This window comes from Anser cygnoides, chromosome 8, assembly GCF_040182565.1.
Source record: "Anser cygnoides isolate HZ-2024a breed goose chromosome 8, Taihu_goose_T2T_genome, whole genome shotgun sequence".
NCBI lineage: Eukaryota > Metazoa > Chordata > Aves > Anseriformes > Anatidae > Anser > Anser cygnoides.
In genome coordinates, this window is record NC_089880.1 from 3986416 (window position 1) to 4011079 (window position 24664).

Sequence of the window (24664 nt, forward strand, 5' to 3'; positions counted from 1 at the left end):
GCCCAAATGACCAGATATTCATTTACAGATAGCTCATACAAAAAAGTCCTTAGCACAAGTGCAGAGTAAGGCTTTGGCAAACAAACAAACCTGCTTTGCACACTTCCATATCCAATTACTATTACCAATCCGAGATGAAGGAGTTACATAATTTATCTACACATTTCTCTCCTGTGATTCTGTGTCAGTCTTAATTAACAGAATCCAGGAGCATTGATTGCATTTGATTTCCATTGCAAATATACACTGTTTAAGGACTGACCAAGCCCATTTGTGTCAAGGAGCTGCATAATTATCCCAGGATTGCAGCAGAACATGTAAGTTTTAAGTTCCAGCAGGACAACAGGCAACTGGCACATCCATGTACCTACATTAGCTGTGGTCACTACAGCTTACATTAAGTGCTTTTCCTCTTAAATACGCATTCCTGCCAAAGATGGTCTACTATTTATTTGCCTAGAATTCATGTTGCCCACATATATAAGCTATCGCATTGACACTTCAAAATCCTAGAGACAAAAAGATAGAATGACAATAGAAACAAGTACCCCTTGCAAGTGCAGCAAACCACAGAATAATTATTATTTCTTCTCATTCAGGCTTGCAGGACTTGACTATGCAAACACAAGAGTAGATGTTTGTTCGTAATGGTTCTGCATGAGCTGCTGTGAAATAGGCTCTAGAGAAAGAGCAGTGAAGCTGAAGTGCTATAAGAAAATCTCAGGTACTGTATAATTTATGTCTGCAAAGCTACCACATATTAATGGCTAGTACTGAACAGTACAGAACTATCAACTCTCTCCTGAATATTTCATCAGGGATGTCCATCTCTGAGTTCTTACCAAATTTGGGACAATTGTGTTAAACTAATTTATAAAGTAAACCCTGTGAAATACATTTCAGAAGATTCACTCTGCCTCATTGTCTATAATAATAATAATAATAATAAATAGACAGTACTGTGCAAAACTGAGTCGAAAAGCATTAGCCACACCAATAGGCAGTATGCTTCTGCTTGGCTGATAAGCATGCAGCTACTTGTCAGTTGAAAAGACAGTTTTTGTTACTTGTTTCACTTCCATGAAATAAAATAATCAAAGAGATTAAGCTTATTGGATGCAACTGAAAACAAAAGCCATGGTAGCCACTTAGCCTAGAAAATTTTCAGAAGTAAGCACAGGTCTTTGTGGAAGTCCACAGTAATCACTGTAAATCTGTTTTTCTGAGTTTTTTTTTCCCCATTGTTAAGCTTCAATTACCACCTCAGAAAAATGCAATTGATTGCAAGGTCTTCATCAGGGGAGACTGCCCCTTCTAATGTAACTGTAAGGCTAACCAACATACTAATTTCTAGCAGACAATTCCTTTCGGCCTCTACACAGAGCCAACAACGGCTACTAAACTAACACACCTTTTTGCTCAGTGAGCATCAATTAAAAACCACCTCTTAGCAATTTATAAAATAAAGAAGCTGTATTATGTCAAAACATTATCATGACATTGGAGTTGAAACTATCTAGCTTTACTATAGTATTATTATAATGAAACACAAACGTAGATGCTATACAATTGCAAGAATATGGACACCAGCATAATAGGAAGATCTAATAGGGTTATTTGATCTCTGGGCTCTGACTGCTTATATTTAGGATTCTTGTAGATCATAAAATAAGCAAACAACTAGCAAATTCCCACTGCAATCATATACATGGAAATTTGAGGGCCAAATATAGTCAGAAACATAATGTTTCTACTTCTACCTGCAGCAGGAAAAGGGAGTTTTCTATGGTGCTGAACAAGCCTGTATAAAAGACCTGCAGCAAAAACAGTATTGCTGATTAATGTTCTACTAAAAACATATTTTTCAGAGGACTGTTACTGACATAAGCCTGCTCTTATCAAGAAACAGCCTCAAAGCACAATGAGAAAAAAAAAAAAAAAAAAAAGAAAGAAAAAAAAAACATGGAAAAGTGAAGTAGTCCATCCTGTTTGTTGTGAAGAAGTTACTTTCCAGTTACTATACAAAGGGATCAGCATGGATCCCAGTATGCTAATGAATGTAAAGGAATATTGAAATACATGTGTGCCCTGCTCAGGCAGCCATAATAGTGCATCAGTGCTTTTCCTTAGAATCATAGAATCATTTAGGTTAGAAAAGATCTCTAAGATCATCTCGTTCTTATAACATTTACTCCCATCAAAGTAAAACTAAGACTTTGTGAGTAAACTAGTATAGGACTTCATAATAACGCCACAAGTAACAACAGATGAAATTGTTATCTGACAAATCTCTTAAAGTTGTTATATAGATGATCCTCCATTTATCACCACATACCTTCTGGGAAAGGCTCACAACACTTAGTGCTCTCTGTGTTTAGTCCATGCCTACAGGAATGTAGCACAGAATGCATGGACAGATCACAGCATATTTAAGGTATTTCAATCCATCTCATACCTAGTTCATAGCACTGTGGGAATCTGAACACATTTTGCACAAGAAGGGAGCATATGGGACATTTTTGTTCTGTTTATTTCTTTTTTCCGAGAGCATCTCCTAGGGAGAACAGCTTTGTGCACACGGCTGTTCAGAACAGTCCGTCCCAACAAGAAAATATGACAACAAGGGAAGAACTGTTTACTGTCATATAGAGAAGATTTAAAGCGGAGCCTCTTTTAATGGACATAATCTTAATAAATAACAGCCAAGATATCCAAACTGAAAAAAGCATGGCCACAAAATTACTGAATTTAAATACACATTTCTCAGAAATTCAAAAAGAATGGGCAGATGCCAAAAGTGAAAAAAAAAAAAGTGATGTGGCATATTGCATTTTGTTATGACAGATGGTTTCAAATGGATTAATGAGGTGAGTGCTGAATTTCTAGGCTGTGGTTAATATTTAACCTCCAGCCAGCAGACACCACTAAGATTTTTACACCTGAGTTGATAAAGAGGCCTGCCTAATTGAACTGTTTGAAACACTGTGCTAATTGGAGTGTCTTCCAAAGGAAAAAAATGAATAGATGTTGGAAAGTACATTTAAAAAAAGTGTAGGCACCTTGTCATAATGCTGGTATGGAATTGGTTTTATGGATCAAGAGATTCTTTAAGGAACAAAAGACAGAAATTCAATACTTTTTTCCTCTCTTTAAGAAGCTATGATTAGGAGAGACACACAGACTAGATGAGCTTATTTTATATTATGTCAGTGAAATGAAGGTAAAGAGAAGGATCAGTAAGAGAAATTTTTTTCTTCATTCTAGACAATTTTAGACAATGAAAAAAACTTATCTTAAAAAAAAAAAAGGAAAGGTAGACAGACCCAAAATAAAAAGAAAGCTTCCTCTGCAATACTTAAACTTGTCAGTTAGTGACTTGTCAGTCACTTAGGACATCAGAAAAGTTACTTGCATGATATACGCAGCAGACATGGCATGCTGTCACCCCAAGTTTTGCTTATACGAAAAATTAATTCCTAGACAAACAAATGGTATGCTATGGGGGCTTGTTTGTTTGTTTGTTTCTGTTTCTGTTTTTTCTTTTCCCCCCAAAAAAACTTCACTACTATATATTATACTGTAGTTCCTTCCATAGTATCTGGTACGCAGACAGCCTCTATATGCCATAGGCAACTCCATGGCATACCTTAGTATGCGAGGAGTAGAGGAAGGTATTCATTAGTCTCTAATAAACTAAGAGGAAAGAGATAAAGAAATTACTTTCCTTTTTTTTTTATTATTTGTTTTTGTTTTGTTTTGTTTTAAGAGTTAATAATGAGAATAACAAATTGCTTTGGTGTTAAGAAGAAGAAAGAATATTAAAAATGTTAAAGAGGAAAAGCTTACAACATCTTCACTTTTTTTTTTTCCCTTCTAATAGGCGAATAATAGATTCATGCTGTGGTACTCACAGACAGAAAAACAAACAAACAAACAAACACATTCACATAGACCTTACCTCCAGAAAACCAACTATAAACAGCTGAAATTAATACAATTGCACTTGGAAGGGACTGTTATCTTTCTGCAGTGTATCTGAAAACTAATGAACAACACTCAGTTGCATCCCATTTTTCCCATTTTATATGGTTCTGACTGCAACCCAATGCAGAGCAAAATACTGCAGTCACCATCCTGTTTCAGGAAAATGAGAGCTGGTCAATATCTATCTTCATTGTTAGCCTCGTTATATACTGTATATGTCAAATGCTCCTAAGGATTAGTTCTTGGCAAGACAGAGGTAAGAAAATCATTAACATTGCATTAACACTTAAAGGTAATTTGTGACAAAATGAAGGATTCATACTTCAATTCAAACTGTGGTCCATATGTCTGTTCACCCCTTTTTACAAATTCTTCATAGGAAGCATTCCTTCTCATGGAAGGCTGCCACAGAAATTTATATATTATATTTTTGTAACTTTGGGATGAGAAAAAAATCCATATGTATTCCTTACATTTTTAGGTGTATTGTTTAAAATATATTTTAATATAAATAAAACTAATAGTATGTTCCCTGATGACTGGCAGTATCCACAGCATTTGCCAAAATTTTTAGGTGCTCTGTCTGAGTGTGTCCCAAGTAAAATAATTAGCCAAACTGGAATACCCAGTGATTATCCAAAATGGTACTTAGAATTCTGCTCTCATAAATGTGATGAGGCCCTTAATGACTTCAAGTAGTAAGGGGAGGGGGAGTAAAGTGAAGAGATTTGGTAACTGCTTTCATTATGAAAACCGACAGCTCTTGGTTCCAATTTCATCCCAAACTGCCATAGAGATTAATATTTTTCTTTCAAAGACACATTTTTATAAGAGATTACATTTTTCCTCTGAAAGCAGAACTGCTCCATTCAAAGATACGCCCATTTGTTGCTGTCAGATTCTGCCTAACTGGGCTGAGAGCCTACTGTAGCTCTGCAGATCTGTGACCTGCACTTCACTCCCTCCAGGCACTATAAAAATTTCCATGGAAACAGTGCTGAAGAAGATATCTGCAAGCTGAGAGCATATCTATAGCCTTTCTATTAGATTTATGTTTTTTCTTTTTTCTTCTGTTTTCTCAGTTAAACCAACATTAAACATATTTGTTTCACATCATAACTAAAGTTATAGAAGAAATAAAAGATACAGCAAAAAAAATCTGAAGGTGATTCCAACCCCACAATATGTATGCATCTATCTATAGATTATCTTCACACTTTGCATTCCCGTATCCCCCAAGAAAAGAGGACATTGCATCTACATTGCACTTTTTTCACCCAAGAAAGAATTTTCTCTCAGTCATCAGGGTTCTTAGCTGGAACTAATTGTATATATAAGATATTTAATGAAGTGTCTAATTTCACACCTTGATGAGGCTGAGAAGTAAAATGAATACATGTGAAATCAATGCTGAAGAGCTCTGAAATCAGGCCATATCAGACCACCAAGGGAGGAACTGCACACTGTGGGATGCACAGCAGCATAGCCAAGAGCAATCCACAGCTCTTGGGGGCTGCATGTCAATTTATCACACAGTGACAATCAGCTAACTTCCTAGCCACTTCTTTCAGCAATGTGAAGGTCATGCTTAAAGTGTGGACATTACTTACTAAAGACAATATGGAAATCTACCAAAATCCATTCCCTCATAACTGCCTGGTTAACGAGAGTCCATGTATATTGGAGCTGTATGGTTCTCCATTCTTTTCTTCCTGGCCACAGAAAGACCATGGATTTGGGTCCTCTCTGCAGACTTGACGGTTGGTATTGCTTGGATGGTCCACTGAAGCTGCAGATGACTAGTCCCAAATTATAAGAATCTCCATACTCCAAAATCAGTCTACATGTGTGCAAAGAAACAGAGATTGTCTTTTCCCTCCTCTGGCTGGGCTTGTACAACCTGCTGGTAGCCTAGTGGACAAAGGAAGTGAGTCAAAGCATCTGATCAAAACTCAAGCACAGGCACCTAAGGAGAAATAACTGTAACCTCTGCTTTGCTGTGAGCTTTTTTGTGTTTTTGTTTTTTGTTTGTTTGTTGTTGTTGGTTGTTTTTTTCTTCCTTCTGGTATAACAAAAGTTGTCACTGAATGTAACAATAAATTTAAATAATCATCCTTATCTGCCTTACAGGAATTTTCTGGAGTTCCTTCTCCTCTCCATGCTCCTCCTGTAGGATATAATTTATCCTCACATAAGCTTTAAGTGCTGACCCTGAGGGTTTTGGTTATTTTTTCATTAAAACACAGCAAAGATTCCACATCATCTTTTACCATTTTGTCAGCATTTCTATCTTTTTTTATGATCCAAAATATCACTTTCACGTCAGGAAGAATTCATACAGTACACAGTATTATTAACATTAGCATTAAAAATAATGACTCAGGTTTCCTCAAGCCAGTGTTCAAAAGAAAAGATGACTTCTGCGAGAAACGATACTAGAAGATAAATAAGTCATTAGCTATACTCATATTTTGAGGCTTCTGTCTGTAATTTAAATTCTAGAAAAATACCTGAGAGTATTATTATATTATTAGACTAATATTCCAAGCCTTTCTTGGAATGTTTTGGTCCAAAGAAGTTCAGAATACCAAATGGAAGCTATTTCTTCACAAAAGACATTTGTACTTACTTCTGTTCCTGTAGATATTGAAATTCAGAGTGCTATTCACCTAATGTGCTTGACAGCTTTTTGGTCCAACAATTAAAAGTCCAAGGCTATCAAGATCAGAAAATGGTTTCTTGTTCTTGAACTAAGATATCCCACAGGTCGCTATTTTTTGTAGACTGTTTATAAATCCCAAATCTACCAGTCAGAATTCACACTTCAGATACAACCAAAATATTTAACATTATGTATAATACTTCTTACTGCCTTGTTTTATCACTCTTAAATGAGTATCATATAATAACTGACTTCCTTCACAGAGTTATTAAGAACGTTATTTAATTAATGCTTCTAGCACTGTTGAGGTTCTCAGATGAAAAAGCAGTACATATATGAAAGGCTTTGAAGAAACTTTGAATTAACCGTCATAATTACAAATCAAGGACAACATTTATATCGTTTCACTCAGTTTTTCTTCAGTTTACTATTTTTTCCCTAAAACTTATCATTTGCTGCAAACTAACTGGAAATTCCATATCATGTTTTGCTTTAGAAAAAATGCAAATTGCATCCATAACACATTAATCAATTGTATCTAAGCAACATAGTTGAGGTCAGATCATATTTTTGCAGTCACCCTGGTGCAAAGAGATGGACTCAGTACTTTCACTTTTTATGCCTGGAAGTAGCTGCAGTAGAACTAAAAAGGCTACACAGCAGCATAAGCGCTCCTTAACTCCTGTCACCAGCAAGATACCTCATCAGAATCTGTTCACTGGGAACAACCCACAACAATGTATATTAACTCATCTCCCCTGATCTTCCTTCCATTGTAGTTAGGGTACTTTAACTTTCAGCCCCTAGTTTCTCCTATCAATCATGTTGAACAAACGAAAAACTATATATATATAGTTATATATGTTATATGTTATATAGTTATATATGTTATAGATATACACACATACATATATATGAAGATGGTCTAGACATTTAAAAAATCAAGAATGTATTATGAAACAGGAAAAAAAAAAAAGCATTTGAACTCTACTATATTGTGAATACCAAACATATACCAGTTTCTTTCTGTCATTTTCCAGTGGAAACTGGAAACATACCAACTGAATGTTCCCAAGAGACATTTAGTACCTCTAATAATTATCTAATAAATCTTATAAAACATAGTAAGATAAATACATTTCAGAATCACATTCAGAATTTAAGATCATGACATTTGATTCATCTAAGATTGCAGACTTTTTAAAAAAAATTAGATGGTCTGGGTTTGACATTCTGAATACCTCACATTATCTAATAATCTTAAATAGCTTAAAAACAAGATTTATGTATTTTAAGCTTCCAGTAAGATAAAATGCAGGTTTGGTCACTGAAACACACACCTTCAAGAAATGTATGCATTTATGACAAAAGTGTGCATGCTTTCATGATTTTTATTTACCACTGAATCTGAGGCAGATTCTGATCTCTGTTGCATCCAGGTTAACCCCATAATTTATTTCACTCACCAGATTCTGATTTAGTGTTATAATTCAGAGCCTGGACTTACTGTTATTACTTAAGCATTCTGTAGGCATATTAATATATTTCCTTGTCATGTGACAAAACTATACTTGTCTAGTAGGTAAATATTTATGAATTCCCATACTACCTGTTCTAGTTTATCATCTGATGTGGAAATACAGAGCAATTAGATATATCAGGGGGCCTCCTGAGTAGCTCCACTGTGAAGCCATGCTACCACCACCAGAGCACTCTGCACAGTCCAGCCTTGGAAAGCCCAAGGGAGGAAAATGAGATATAAACCACTGACAAAACAGAACGGTCTCTGCAGCCGCTTTAGAATTTTGGTTTCTGCCAAATGTTTTTAGCTGAAAACTTTCTGAATCTGAATTTAAGCTAACTGTGAAACTCCCACAAAGACACTTCCTGAATTGTTCTACTGAGGGAAAAAAATAGTAAAAGTATTGTTTCTGGCTTGCACTTTGTGTAGATATTTATACCTCTGGAAGTTAGTGCATACTAATATGCCTGAGGAAATTTTTCCCTTTAGTGCTTTTTTCACTGTTTGCCTTACCCAGACCTTCATCTGTTCTCTGCTACCTCATTCCCTTTGAAATAACATACTCAGACAGAGGTTCCCTCACTGCCCCTTCACTATGGCAGTGGGGAAACGGGCACATTACCCCAGTTACAAACTCAGACAAGTCTGTGACAAATCACAGGTTTTATTTCTTTTATGAAGTTTTTAACTGCAGTAACCAGTGGGGAAAGCCTAAAACATGAAACAAATGCAACTATAAGCAAAAGTGAAGGGAAATAAAAAGAATCTTAATAAACGCTTTTGATATCATTTTCAGGGTTTGACTCATAATTTTTGAATGAATGTGACCGGTAATAATGGTTAAATATTTTCTTTTCAGTCTATTTATAGCGATAGGAAAAAATCATCTCAGCAAATCTGAGTTAGTTACCTCCCTTTTTCCTATCAGACTACATCCGTTTGATACAAGGTATTATTTTTCTGCACTTAAATGGAAGAGTTTTCTGAAGAAGTTTTAGCATGATAGTACAAAAATTGCTTATAGCACTTGATGTTAGAAATAAAATTTTATATAAATATAATTATAGATAATTTATACACATATAAATTATCATAGAATGGCTTGGGTTGGAAGGCACTCTTAAAGATCAACTCATCCAAAGCCCTGCCATGGGCAAGAACATCTTTCATTAGATCAGGTTGCTTAAAGCCCCATCCAATCTAACTCTGAACACTTCCTGTGATGGGCAATGCATAACTTCTCTAGAAAACATGTTCCAGTATCTCACCACCCTCGTCTTTAAAAGTTTCTTCCTTATACCCAATATAAATGAATATATGTTCCTCAAACTACATGTAATTATATGTTACTATATTCATATATGCCTCTATGTAATGCATATATGTATTTCAATATAATATTTCAATATAACTATATTTGCATCAATTTAAGGGGAAGTTACCATAATCCAATTGTTAACCTTTAAGAGTATCTTGGATTCCATCTAAATATATAGAAAATAACTAAAGATCGTTTCACAATTCTGTTAGCTCCAGAGACAGTCAAGTTTGTGGAGTCTTTCATTACAGGTCTTAAAAGACCCTCTTCCTCTGCCTTGCTTTGCTGGTGAAGGCAGAAACACATCCCTTAAGCTTGGGAAATCCTTTGGCAAAGCTAAGCACACTGTCAATTTAAAGTTACCTGTTCACTACCAAAGCGAAGAGGTAGAACAGTTTGTGGTTCTATGCAAAGCTATGATGAATGAAAACTCGCTCACTCTCACCATGGTTACTGGTGTCTGGTGATTACTGGTGCCTGGTCATTAGTACCTCTTTGATAGCATACACGTAAAATCATGGCTGTGCGCAATAATATACAGACACCCACAGGTAACAGCTACCGGCTTCTCATCTCAGCTATAGGTTTGGAGCAGCCTGGGAACTAGCTGATATATTTCTGTTCTCAGATGATTCATCTCCTCTTACAGATACTAAATTCTGTACTGTAATTACTAGAAAGTCTTGCACGATCTTCTTGCTCAGAGATGAGTATTTGGATCATCTGGGATTAAGCTATAATTAATTATGAACAGCATTCCTTACAAGCACATCCACTTTTACATGAACAAACGTAATTTTTGCTCTTCACAGCTATTTTGCTTATGGTTGGGCTGAGCAGTCGTCAGTCAGCGGTCCATTTCCATCATTGCACAAGTGGGTCTCTACAGTATCTTAGAAAGTAGGCTGTCTGCTGCATTATTTCTAGACACAAGAAACACTTAAGACATCAGAGTCCTCCTGTAATTGGGCATGGCATAAGCCTTAGGCTCCTGCTACTGTGTTTTTACAAAGGACAATACACTGCTGCTGTCTTGAATTGTAGTGCCCAGAATTATCTTCAAACTGTGCTCAAGAAAAATAATAGCTAAAATGCTGCAGAGGAGATTTAAAACACCACACTTTTTTGTTGTTGTTTATTTTTGTTTTTGTTTGATTGTTTTGTTGTTGTTGTTGTTTTACAATATGGGAGACATACAGATTTATTATATAGCTTTATATAATATTAAAATGCTTCTGTACCTAGACCATAGGGCTTATGTTTGTGAGGACAAAGAGTGTTTCAGAAGCAGTAATACATATTCACTGAAGCAGAAGCCAAGAATTGCTTATAGAACAAAAAGAGAGAACTTGCTTTCCTCAGATAGTCATACTGCTGCAGAGATTGTGGTTTTGCAGAAATTTTAGGGACCAAATACTAAAAGCAGGGCTGTTTTTGCCGTTCCCCCCCACGTGCCCACCATCACCACCCCCTCCCTGAGTCCTTAATTTTTGTCTCGTCCTGCCCCCTGGTGGAAGCATAGGCCAAGAGTCTGTTTCACAAAGGCATATCTCCACAATGCTGCCCCAAAATACACTGCATTTCTTATTTAGGCATTTGTGAAAAATAACGCACATAGCGATGTAGGAAGAATGTAATGAAATAAGGGAAATATAATATTGCTGTTATTTAATAAAAGGCTAGGTGTTGATATAGCTAAAAACTGCAAAACACCTGCAGAATTTTCACTATTTTGCAATAAATATCCTTTCTATTCCAGGCAGATATTTAATAGTCACAGTTAAATGAGAGTGGATATTAAATATAAACATACAATGTTCATTATTCACTGGTATTTTAGTGAGAGCTCAGGACATAGCATCATCTGTAGCAGGAAGGAAAATTTGCTTATTTACAGATTGCAGAAATTAATTTCTTTTATATATCTAGAAAAATCAACTAAGATAACAGCACAGTGGGTTAAAGACTGGTAGCTGAGAAGATAATGTAGACCTAACAGGTAGGAAGGACAAAAGCAGAATCAAAAGCCTTAAAAATGTTAATAATTCTCAGCCATTTAACTGCTGCAATTCTGCTCCAACTGAATGACTTTCTCTAAGAACTACAAAAGTAGATATTACCAGTATAGGTATATGCTGATTTTCCCCTCTACAGAACATTCAGCCTTGTTTAGACTTTTTTTTTTTTTTTTGCATACCTGTATGCAAAACTTCTGTATACTCATGAATTCCCTCAGATAACCAGTTCACACACTGGCATTTCTACTTTTCTCTTGCTGCATACATTGGGTGCTGCAGATTCTAATGGCTGTGGGCAGTACATTCTGCTCGTCTACGCTAGAGCTGCACTGGAGATGGGAAAAATCACCCTGTCCTACTTGCTTCACTGATGGTTTGACAGTGAAAACACTAGCACTGCTGTCTGTGATCACACCAGAGCCTTGAGGCAAAAATGCCTACTTCCCCACAGGTGGATCACTGAAAGAAACTTATCCCCCCAATATTCCTAAGTGTGATGGGGTAGCCAAATGACATAAATAAATAAATAAATAACATATATAGTTGGCAGGGACAGAGCCTGAGAAAGAGTGGGATGCACACAGTACCTGGGGGACAGTGCCATGCAGACCACCTAAGGCATTCCCATCTATCACTACCCTGACAGACAGCTGGAAGGGGACCACAGACAGCCTGGGCCAAGCCCCAAACCCACACTTTTCACAGCTTCTCTAGGACATTTGCAGTACAATTTCCCTGAGTGCTGCTGTAACACTTCTTTGGTATGAACCCTTCTTTAGCAAGCTGGCTAACATGTTAGCAGTCAGCATCCTGCAGTCTCTTGCTCAAAGGCTCACTGTCACAGTGATAATGTGAATACTAGCAAGTGACATTGGAAAACACTCACCTCACCATGCTCCAGGAATCACCAAGCCTCTTGATAAACCCGAAAAGCCTCAGTGGCCACCAGAGCCCTGTCCCCTTCACTTTCTTTCAGGTTCATATGTCTTCATCAACCATCCAAATAACAAATGGATTCTTACACTTTTCCTTGGTTTCCAACTTGCAAGAAAATAAAGCAAGAGTAACTTTTCAACATTATATATATGTGCAAGCTGATAGGAAAGATGAATCCTATTTTTATCCAAACATAGAATCGGGATTAACTGTACACACATATGTAAACACTAAACACTGAAATATCAGAAAAAATCAGAAACCAAAGCAGAAGCTTTATGATTTCCTTATACATTGTGGCCTGGACTCTCAGCTGGTACAGAGCAGAATAATTTCTAGTGCCTTCAACCTAACTGTTTTGGACTCACCATGAATCTAGCCATGTGTGACAGCTGTGGGCAAAGGGAGATTAGACATCTTATTGAAGTTACATAACAATTTGCCTACGCTGTGAATTTACAAGTTGCAATCAGACCAGTCTACCCTGCAGAGGCATACCCACGTCCATGTGCAAATGCCCCAGGCTACACGACACTGAGTTACGTAACGTCTCTAACTGATCAAAAATGTGGTAAAGAGGGGTAGGTTGCAGATGAAGATGATCTGTCAGATGCAAAATAAAACCTGAATATTTAGAGAACTGTTTTGTTTGTTTGTTTGTTTGTTTTTTATGATTGTGTATTACCATAGGACAACTTTTTCTATGTTTATGCACCCAACCCAAACTAATTTGTGCTCCGTCACTTAGGGATTACATGTCTTTATGAACCCCATGCACTGAGGTACATGGGATTGTGTTTTCTGGGCTGTTTGATGGCTTATTTTAATAATGCTTGAACCACACAATTAAAACCTGATGAGATCTCAGTCTGGTTAAGTTCAGTTAAATTGCCAAGGGTACAAGTAGTTGTTATCAACTCTAATTAAAAAAAGAAAAAAAAAAGTGTCAAAGAGTGTGAGAGAGAGCTCTCACTGTTTTCACTGAAAGACAAAAGGATTCTGTTTCATCTCTGCTGCCTGTAATTGATTTAGTCCCTGATTTATACACATTTACACTAAATAATTCAGATGAGGACCTGATTCGGCAATCCCTGTTTGTGTCAAATAAGATACACTCAGGTGAGTAATAAATTGGATCTTAATGTTCTAAACACACACTGGAAATAAACAAGTAAATATATAGGGAGCTTTGTGAGGAGAAAAAGTCTCTTATTTTTCTGTGGCACTTTAGATTATAAAACACTATTTTGCTTGAAGTTGCTTGGTTCGGCCATCCGGCCCAACACCAGTTTTCTTGACATGCCTGGGAAGAGGCAGAGGGCCAAACCCTGCCTACTCACAAATCTCCTCAGGGTCGGAGCCATCTTTCTGAAGCATGTGGGAGAGAGCACAGGCCTGCCCCACCTCAGGGGCATGGAAAGGATCCTGCGGGACAGCCTCTGCATTACTTTCTGCAGGACCTGCTGTGGCGTGGGGTCTCCACAGGTCGTGAGGGAGACTGCTCAGACACCTGCAGCCCCTCTCCTGCCCCCATTCTCGGACCTGGCTTCTCACAGGGCTGCTCCTCACACTTTTGTCCTCACCCCTCACTGCCTGGCTGGCATTTTCTCCTTTCTTAAACATGTTTTCACAGAGGCACCAGCAGGCTCTGCTGTGCCCCACAGGGGGATGGTTCCACAGCGGTTCCAGAACCATCTGGAACCATCCAGAACCACCCAGAACTAGCTGGAAGTGGCCAGAAGCTTCTGGAACCATCTGGAACTAGCTGGAAGTGGCCAGAAGCTTCTGGAACCATCCAGAACTCACCAGCCATGTAGCTAGCACCTTGCCACAGACACCAGTACAGACACACAATAAAGAGAAAATTCAGGACAAAGGGCATTTTCTGGGATCCAGTTAAATGAAACTTGCACTGCTCTAAGACAACAGTTTGCTTTTTTTCTTTGACCAAAAGCGTGATATTTTTTCCTTCTAGCAGAAGTGAATTCCTTTTAGCAGTTGGCTGAAATATGTGTGATCCCTTGCAGTCTGAGTAAGCTGGAATTGAATTCTCCTTAGTGTAATGAGTCATTGCAATCTTCCACTCACATACATAATCACATCCATGTCTGGCAAACTATTTAAGCTGGTCAAAATTATGAGGAAAGAGATACATGATCAGCTAAAAAGTGCTTTCCTGAAAGAACTGAATGGACTTTGAAAAATACAACAGTTCCAAAGGGGTGGCTGTATTGCCTCTTAGCAGCTAAAGGTGAACTGAAATTTCCAGCCAGGTTCTCCTAAAACATCATTTTTACTCCCAGAGAGACTGCAGACTAGTGGCTTTTTATCTTAACTCGGGATGAAAAATAAAAATCTTTAAAGAAAAAAATTACTTGAATGTTTTCCTGGAGGAAAATTGTATTTCCCAGCCGTCTTCCTAATTCCTTCAAGCAGTCTTTCTTTGAAAAAGCACTTTTACCAAAGCTCTTCCAGTACAAAATATTTTATGAAACATATTTGAAAGAGATGTTCATCATCCAAAAGATGCAAAGCCACATCTTCGTTTCTCCCAATGATAATGTAATTCTTCCCCTCTGATGCCAAACAAAATGCACTTCAACAGAGTAACAAACAAGCCAGACATCATTCATCTGGCTTTCCAGCACTCCCTGCTAGAAAACTGCTCACTGCTCATTGCTCAAAGTGTGGGTTGTTAACAGGACAATAAAGGATAAATAAATATGCAAACATGAGTCTAATCTATTTCTTATATGTGACCTATTAATAAGCTCAAAAATAACAGTTTTTTGTTAATTATTGGGAATAGTCAATACCTGGAAGAAAAAAGGCAGTCTCAGATTAAATTTTCTTCTATATAGAGGTTGCTATATAGAGACAGAATCTTCCTTTTATGTACCTACTTCTTGCCACATGATAAACTGTTAATATTATTAACACATAAGGTCCACAAAGAGTCATTAAATCCTCTAATTTTATATTTAGAAGCCCAAAGAACGTCTTCAAAACCAACAACCATTCAGTTTAGACTTGGAGGATGGATAGTCCATCACATTCTTTGCTAGTTCATTCCAGTCATTAATAGGCCTGACTTACAAACATTTCATCTTAAACACTGTAGACCACACCAATACACTCATGTGAGTTACCTTCTTTATTGCAGAAGGATTACAGATAAGAATGCTCCTCCTAACATGGCTCTAGAAATGCAGTCCAGCTTCCTCGTGCTCAGGGACAGAGAAGTAGGGGCTTCTGCTTGGGCAGAGGTTTATGCTTTAGAAATCATGTTAATCCATCAGAGCTGAGAGCCATCAGGAAGCCCAGTTTCCTTTTCCTACCTTCACTATGAGTGATTATTGTTTTTATCTTCCTAACAGTACAGAAAGTCTCTTCTGCTGATGCTGTTTGGTAAATTTGTACTTTAATTTGTCATTAGATTTCCACAATTTATATTACCTGAAAATCTAGACTTTCATTAAAGTATTGAGGTAACTTTTATATCTGCACTCAGTTACAACAATACATATATTTTTAGGAAGTAGATTATAAACATAGGAGTGATATTATTCCTTCATCAGAGTAACTTCTCCAAGGAAAAAAATGTTACTTGTGCTACAGTAGTGAACATATCTCCGTAATAGTGTCTGATTGTGCTAGGCACACTAAATGCATGAAAAAAAAATTACCTTGCTGCCTCAAAGAGGTTATACTTTAAGCATAGATGACAACAGATGGAGAAAACCCTGGAGTATTAATATTGCATGCACCAGAAGGGACTATTCTCACCATGCATGAATTAGACTGTACACTGAAAGTCCTTGGTCCAATACCACATCTTGCAGGACTGAAGGTGGAATTCGATTTTCTTTCAAATTCTGCACAGAGTGCTTCCTCCCACATATTTCATTATACTGCTGTCAAAGTTCATTCTCACTGGTATTGTCATTTTTATTTTGAAAATGTTTTCAGATTACAAGAGGCTGCAATGGAAAGAAACACTGACACAAATTTGGCATGCTTTTCTGTAAGCAGTAGAAGGAAACTGCCTGCATCGCAGGCATGACAATCAGCATATCCCACTGGTAAGACTATTTGTTTCCATCACCTGAAAGCAGCACAGAATGTAGCTGCACCAACAGTCATCATTTATTTTTGTATCTGCACACTGGTGGTCAGCAACAGAGGAAATGAACACCTTAGTAAATCTATTATGTTCTGCTTGAATATGCAGTGTCTGGAGTGTTTCTGCAGCAAAATACTGACCCGAAAATCCAGATGGTTTGTAAACAGTGCTCTTACAAGTGATTTTCACTCTGACCAAGCCAATTTAAAATCTGTTATGTTTGTCCCTACTGAGAACAGCTTCTGGCACATCTCAAACACATTGTAGAGTGGTTTTCATTTTTGAGAAGCTTTGTTTCTTCCTCTTACATCTAATTCATTTGAACTTCCATGGAAGGACTAATCAAACCAAAAGAATTTTCTGTCATAGGCTGCATGTGGACCAGATGTGCTTCTGTTTATTTTGCTGAGAGATTTCTCCCAGCAGATTTGAACTGGGAACACGAACAGGCGATGTGGTAGTAAAGATAATTTACATGGCACCTTTTATCACCAAATATCACAAAGCACCTTGCAAATCACCTACTGTACAGGAAGAATTTTACTCAGAACTGAAATGCAAATACCTTTGGGGTAAAACTTGGCAAATACTTAACAGCACACAGTAATGCTCTGAAATAACTCGTAACTAGTTGTGAAGAATAAAGTCACAGCTAACTGAAACTATGAGAGGAATATAGATTGACAAATTTTAGTTACAAATCAGTTTTAATCTGCACAATTTGATCCTATATGGGAAGCAATAATTTATTAAAGCTAGCTTCTTCCATTTGATAAATGCAATACTGTTAAAATGATCTGCAAATATATAGGACATTGAAAACAGAACATAAGACTAAGTGTATAACAATATTAGTTTTGCAGACTTACTGTACATATATACAGTGAATGTGTATGCATCACCTTAATCACAATGCCCAAAAAAGTAGTGTGGCCAAGAAAAGTTATACTATTTTTTTATATTTAGTATTAGGTGGTAGTTTGAGAGGTTCTGGGCAGTTTCTGGTACTGTCATGTATATCACTACACAAGTTAGAATTATCAAGAAAAAGCAGTTGTTTCAAATTCTATAAAATTTTCTTTCTGTCCTTCCTGGGAAAAATGAATAGTAGGAAAAAGAGCACATGATAAAGTGCAGTGTGCATCAGAGTCAACAAAGAAAATAGTCAGCATTTAATTTTCAAATGAAACAACATGAAATTTCTTAGTAAAGTCTATTACTGGAAAATGTCACTTTCTTTAGTTACCATTCTACCACTTCCAGACTGATGCTTTGTTTCATCCCAGAGTCTGCCTTATCTCTTGTAGGTGTATTCATGTTATGTTTATGTGCTGTAAGAAAGCAATTCTACAAGCTGCGCAACAAATCAAATGAATAGAGATAGTAGACATACAACATAGTTTAATTTTTGCAGTATATTTGTAGAGCTCCCAGAAGAACTTTCTATAGAATTGTTCACCGCACTTAAAATGAAACAGGAAATGGAGTTTCACTTAAAGGGATTTTATGATGAGGGTTTTCAAAGAAGCCAGGAAGTTCAGCTGTCATCTCCTACATTTTGATTTTCTCTTTCTAAGAACTGCTCTCCTCCACCTGCAGTAATTCAGGCCTGGTCACACAAAATCACAGTACTCATGTTTAGCCTCATAACCTAGCCACAGTGATTCTCCGCTTCCTAGAAAGGATAAAACATGAAGACAGTATTATTGATTCTATAATAATCAGCCAACAGGTCTTGTCCTTAAGCCAGCACAAGGAACCTTTTGTAACCAAAAGCGCAACATTTTTCAGCATAGCCAAGTGACAGCTGCAAAACTTTTGCATATTAAACTAGCTACAAAGTAGGAGCAAGGTGTTTTCTTGGAGCTGTTCAAATGCTTAAAATGAACTGTGGCAAGATACAGTGTCAGGATATTCCTGTTCGCTTTGAAGGAATAACAGCACAGACTGTACAGCACGAATGCTGATACTTTGCTGTCTTGAAAATTATGGGTTAGAAAAGATAGCAAAGATTTCCTGAATAGAAACGCACATCTCTGAGGGCAGCAGCACAGCTATATATTGAGGTTCTGTGTGCTTACCCCTGACATGCACCTAATTAGCATTCCTGGAAAATGCACACTAGCAGTAACACTCCACAATTATGATGCCCATTTTCACGGTCCTGTTTTGTTCGCCCTTCTGATTGTAGTACTTGTAATCAGAGATGCAGAATAGCATGAATATAGTGCATTCAAACCCCAGGAACAATTTTCTTTTTTTATTTTTAAAATAAGAGTCACATGCACTAAAAGGATGTGAGAAGACTATTATTAAGCTACATTTAAATATGTTTAATGGCACCACATGCTGACTCAGAAATTCCTTTCCTCCAAGCCTATGCAAAGTACAGGGTCTAATTGCAAATGCTTTATTACTGTGTTGATAGAAGAACCACATCATTCATTCTTTTCCAGAAAAGTTTCACTCAAGCCTTTTTTAATAGATTTTAAAGATAAAACTCCAATATATTTAGAAGAGCAATATTAGCTGCTCTAGTAAAAATGATAATAATAATACTTAAACTACTTCAGATCTTCGAAGTGCTGTATGGATATTAAGCAATTTGTCCCTGTTGGCAAGGTCTGGTTTTAGTCTGCATTGGAGAGCAAGTAGCAGCAGGTATCTTTTTTTCCATTAAGGTATTTCCCCCTTCCCATTTTTTTTGCACATACACTAGATGAGGGCTTAGCTTCTCTGTCAATGGGAATTCCAGACATCATTCACGGGTGCTACTGAATGGTTTGAATTTACTTTTATGAGCCAGAGAAGCCCATCAGATATCTGTTATCTGTTAGGTCTCTCAGGACAGAACGGAGTTAAAGTTCTTCTGAAGTCTGCTCTTTTGCCATAACACTGAGCTGCCCAGAATAGGTTTTACAAGGATATATCTATCTTTATCTCCTTTTTTCTAGCTCCAATTCTCACTACCACAACTAATGGAAGCTGAACAAATCAGAATCTTGTCTTTGGCAGGTGTTGGTGTGGAAACGTATGATAAGCACAGTACATGGGATGATCCTTACACAAATATAAGGAAAAAAAAATACTGTCTTTGAGTTTTTTGGAGTAATCCAGTGAAGCAGGGCCTAAAAATTCCTAATGCATATAGGAGACTGCCTGCTTTTCAGGTGGGAGGAAGTGCAGGCAAAAGAGTCAGCTCTACAGACTAAGGTGAAATGCAAAATAACTGAGACCTGTAGAGCCAAAACCTGTCCCAGAAGCAATGAGAGAGTTTGCCATGCCAGAAAACACTTGAATTTAAAATGTTCAGTAGTGTAAATTACCCATGTTCTTGGAATTTCAAATTACACCCCAAGGAAATTGGGTAGTTTGCAGATTTAATGAGCATTAATTCAGTATTCTATACTGACATAAGAGCATTCAATGTTAAAGTACATTGCAGCTATTTATCTTTTGCTTAACCAGTAAACTATTTCTATGTGTTTGTGAGAGGATCAGTGTCAATAAAAATGAAAATAAAACCACTGGAGTAACTTGGCTTTCAGAATCTGTCCCAAAACTGAGAATTACCATCATGCGTAGCTATAATCCCATTTCCAAATGCTACCAGCATAGAGGGAAGCTTGTGTTGTTTCACTATCTCATCGCACTTCATGTTCCTGAAAGTACTCTGCCACAGGCTTACATCCCCTGAGACTGTGTGGCTACCTCTACAGAAGCAATTCTGAATGGTTAAACACTGAACTCCTGCTTTGGTAGCCAATACAACCAGCAGATCTAGAGTAAACAGCGTCTGCATGGTGATTACCCTGTCCTTTGCCAATGCCATCAAATAGTGCCTCCAGTAAGACACAGGATTTTGCCACAGAGACAGCACTTCTTTATTAAGTGACCAAAGCAGGCATTATGTTTGTTAGGTGACCAAGTCAATCATCTCTGATTCAGACATTGGTTGTTAAGCTTTTTGTTTAAAATAATAATGTGCATGTGGCTTGTATTTCTCATTATATCTAGAGGTGTATTTTGAATTGCCTTAGAGACTGCAGTAGTTACAGATTAGTTTTCATGACAAGAATTAGCAAGGTAGAATTTGTAAAGTGTATGACTAGCTAGAAGAATTTATACTGCTAAGGAAAAGAGATGAGATTTCTGGATCTGAAAGGACAAAGCAGAACTATTTATCACTGATGCCACACAAAAGATTTCTGGGCTGATTTATTGCATAGCTTATGAAAGATCAGCACATGTACACAGAACACAATCATTGTTTTCTTTTCTCCTTCCCAGAGCCATAGCCCTATATTTCAAAAGCCACTGCTGAAGTGGAGGATGAGATGGAAAGGTTGAACTCTGACTCCGTTTTCAAGGGCAGTTCTGTTGCTACTTAACCCAGGAATTTTCTCAGTCTTCTGTTGCATTCTATGCTGCCATCATCTGGCTCTCTTCATAAAACCTGACGTTTTCTAATTCTTATTTATCCCCACACCTGAGTTCTTCCACTGGTAAGAATCTTCAATGCTTTTCCTGAAGATATTTCACAGTGAGGATTTACTCCCAGAATATTCACACACAGAATATTTACCCAGCTCCTGGCCAGGCATCCAGCTCCCTTTGCCTAACGGAGCACTCAGAATGAAAGAAGTTAATTTATGGGTCTTTTTGTACTCAGACCAACTATTCTTATTCCAGCTCCCCTCAACCAGCCATCAAAGATTTCTTGTTAACAAGATAGTTATCTTTAGCATGCTAGCTACCAGTGTCCTGAGTCTGTCCTCCTAACTTAGGGAATGCAGACATCTGGTCATGGAAAACAGCTTTCCTCATACAGTAAGTGGGTGGCACTTCCAGTGATTAACTTAAATATAAACAGGTTGTTTACTTACTCTGAGGTAAATATTACATTTTACATGACAGAGCAATGATAAAAGGTGAGAGAATTTTTACAATCAGTTTACACTGATCCAAAGCCACTTGCTTCGAAGAGGTCACAACCTTCACTTCCTTCCCTTTCAACTGGCAACCAAACACCGTGTAAAGATTCAGAAACATTGATCTGGCTAAAAGTTGTTTTTCTGATGGCTGATAAAACTCTCAGGGAGTCATGAAAGAACTAACACTAATGCAGACATGGGGGAGAATACACACAATAAACTTTGCTTCATCATCGGATAATAGCACTACACTGTGGGTCCTCTGGCAAGTCTTCTCTCTTTCAGCACTTCCAGTACTTGGGCTTTGTGTCTATGCTTTTTTTTTTTTCTTTCCTCTCTTCTTCTTCATATGAGTCCTCTAGTCTCTGCATATGCCAAACAAAAGTCTACACAGCAGAACACGCTCAGCTGCTCCCAGGAATGGTGCTGTTTTGTCTTTTTGCCAAAGGATTCACCCAACCTGTTATGTGGGTAGCAAGGACAAGGAAATAATGTTGCCTGCCTCTCTGCTGTCCGGCCACACCCCAGTTAGCAGCGCAGAACAGAAAGAAACCACATAGTACACTTTTGTTATACATGAACTGCAAACCACCAAAGACAGCAGGTACCCTCTACCACACAGCACATCAATTAGACTAATGCATGCAGTTCTTTACAAGACACTAATCAATCACCATAGGGAGACAAAGCACGGGGTTACTGGGAGACATTCCAATATTCTTTTCTTCTTCCTTTTTCCTGAACCGTTGCCCAGGAGAGGTAGGTTAGATAAAGCTCCTTTGGAGCTTGATACATTTTTTCAGAGTATGGGAATTACTGCATACAAAGGAGACTTTCAGGCCTGTAAATTAAAATTAACAAGTCTTGGGGCAAACCAGAAAAAAAGGGCGTATTTTCATGAAGACAGTAAGGAGAGACAAACCTAAAAAGGAGAAAAGGAGGAGGAAGACTTGATCTTAAGAACTTGAAGAACAGCTGCTTGGATTTAATCCTCACAGCTGAGTCCTGAGGAATTCTGTAGAATCAAAACTGAAAATAAACAGAGACTTATTTAATGAACAAAATAAAACCATGGATAATATTGGATATGCAGAAATCACCATGTGTTCTGCCTCAGCGCTGACTTCAAATGGCAGCGTGCTGAAATTTGCAGATTCTCTGTTCGCTATTTATTTTCATATTGACAGACCAGAGGTGGGACAGGGAGGCTGGAGGATGTGACAGCTGAATCAAACCTTCATTTTTAATTCAAATCTGAAATGGACCTGAATCAATCATGTCTTGAGCACCACTGCATGCCTCCCCTAGAAATCTCCAATGGCCTGAATACTAGATGCACTCTGGCAGAACTGGACTGGTTTTCAGACCAATTTAGGAACTGGCAGAAATAGAACCAGGCTCCCAAAGCTTAAAAGAAATCCCACTCCTAAAGCAGCAACATAGAGAGCAAATGCATAGTTCTGTAAATATACTCACATTAGCACAGCTAAATATTGGAGGTTTGAGGAAATAATTTACATTCAGGTGTTTGCAGAAGAAGAACAGACGGGTCCTTTATCAGCCCTACATAGCATCTCTAGTATTCATTTCTTACGCAGTCAATTTTCTTAGCCTTGACCTACAAAACTGTGGAGTAAGAAGGGCATAGTGAAGCAAATGGCTTAGAGATCAGTTGTGCCACATATTCCTTCACTTGTGGGTCAAACAAAACAAAGAACATTTCACTTAATTTTTTTGAGCAGGCTCTTCATGTTTCCAGAGAATGCTGATGCCCTGTGATATGTGAAGATAGCATTAAGACTGTACACACTGTATTCCTCCTTGCTTTCTTAATAAAAGAATAATGAGCTCAGTGGTGCAGAAGCAACACAACATGCTGCTGTGAAGAAGACCTCAAAGCCCACTCAGCTGCTTCACTGGTGTATATTAAAATTAATGAGTTTCTGCTATAGAAGGAAAGAGGTGTCCTTACATGGGAATGAGATCTATGATCTTTGTATTGTAGCACAACTGCTGAGTAGCACAGAAATCTGAACAGCTCAGTCTCGTATAATAAATTTCTTTTAACAGGAGGAAAGGGAGGACAGACTGAAGATACTATATGTACTGAAAAAGGGGTTAGGAGAGCTTTTCATTTGCATCTTAAGCACCTTCTTATTAGTAAAGAGCAGACTGCTGTTACAGCTCTCTTTTTCCCCCATTCATATAGCTAGCAGAGCAAAAAATTGGCAATGTTGAATGCCAGCCAGCACCTGAGGCTGCTAATTCAGCCAATGTAGCCACAATATAATGGGTTTCAATTACAGAGCCCTTATTTTTGTGCATGGGAACATCTATATGGAGGTCATCACATTTCATTAATAATTTTGATTAACACATCCTTCACAGTGGTTTTGAGCTTTTAATGCTTCTCAGTTAATGAAGCAAAATTTTGAAGAAGCCATTGGTTTTGTACATAATACAGTTACAAAAAAAAAAAAATGCCGTTTCATTAAGACAGCTCTGTTTTATCCCAAATTCTTCAAGGCTTCATTCAACAGCAAAGACAAGTTAATAATACACTGCTACACTAACATCTTTTTGAAGCTTATTTCCTGCCTACAAGTTCCATTGAGGAACAAAATGACTGTTCAACATCCAAAAGCAGAAGTCAGAAGAGAATGGAACCCACCAGACCATTTGTTCAGAGCACTGTGATCCTGACTGCTGTTAGAGGACATCCTGTCTGTAGACTGATACAGTTTCAGAGGAAGAACTTGCAGCCTTCTTAGTGAGGGCTCCCTACTCTCTGTTACTCATGCCTCTGAACATCTAACATGGCATACTTTGAAGGACCCTGAATCAATCTCAAAAGCACTGTGAGGCAGCTCTTAGAAACCAGATGCTTCTACTGTGTCTCTCTCAGTTTGACCCTTTCTGTGGTCCCCCAGGCTAAGGCAACTAGAATAAGCAGCCATTTCTGGAAAAATTTCAAAACCAAATTATCATCTGAGTTGAGCACTGAATCTGTCCTATCTCCATTCAAGCCTGGAACTTAAAAAAAGCAGACTTTGGCCTTTGAGTTTCAGGTCACAAAATGCCGGTGAAGCTTAATGCAAAATGCAGTCAGAACTAGTTGTTTTGTATCTGAACAGCACATCAAATATTTGGTGTGTTCAGCTTGAGCC

The 24664-nt window shown here is 37.7% G+C and overlaps 1 protein-coding gene across 1 annotated transcript in view; it reads right to left on the minus strand.

The window, feature by feature from the left end:
• The window catches only part of FRRS1 (ferric chelate reductase 1), a 146108-nt gene that overhangs the window by 37663 nt on the left and 83781 nt on the right, over positions 1–24664 (minus strand). The window contains exons 21-22 of the transcript XR_010833402.1: positions 13781–18238; positions 12391–12545 (exon numbers count right to left, since the gene is read on the minus strand). The gene's annotated coding sequence lies outside the window, so the exon portion shown is untranslated. The remainder of the gene's footprint in view (positions 1–12390; positions 12546–13780; positions 18239–24664) is intronic.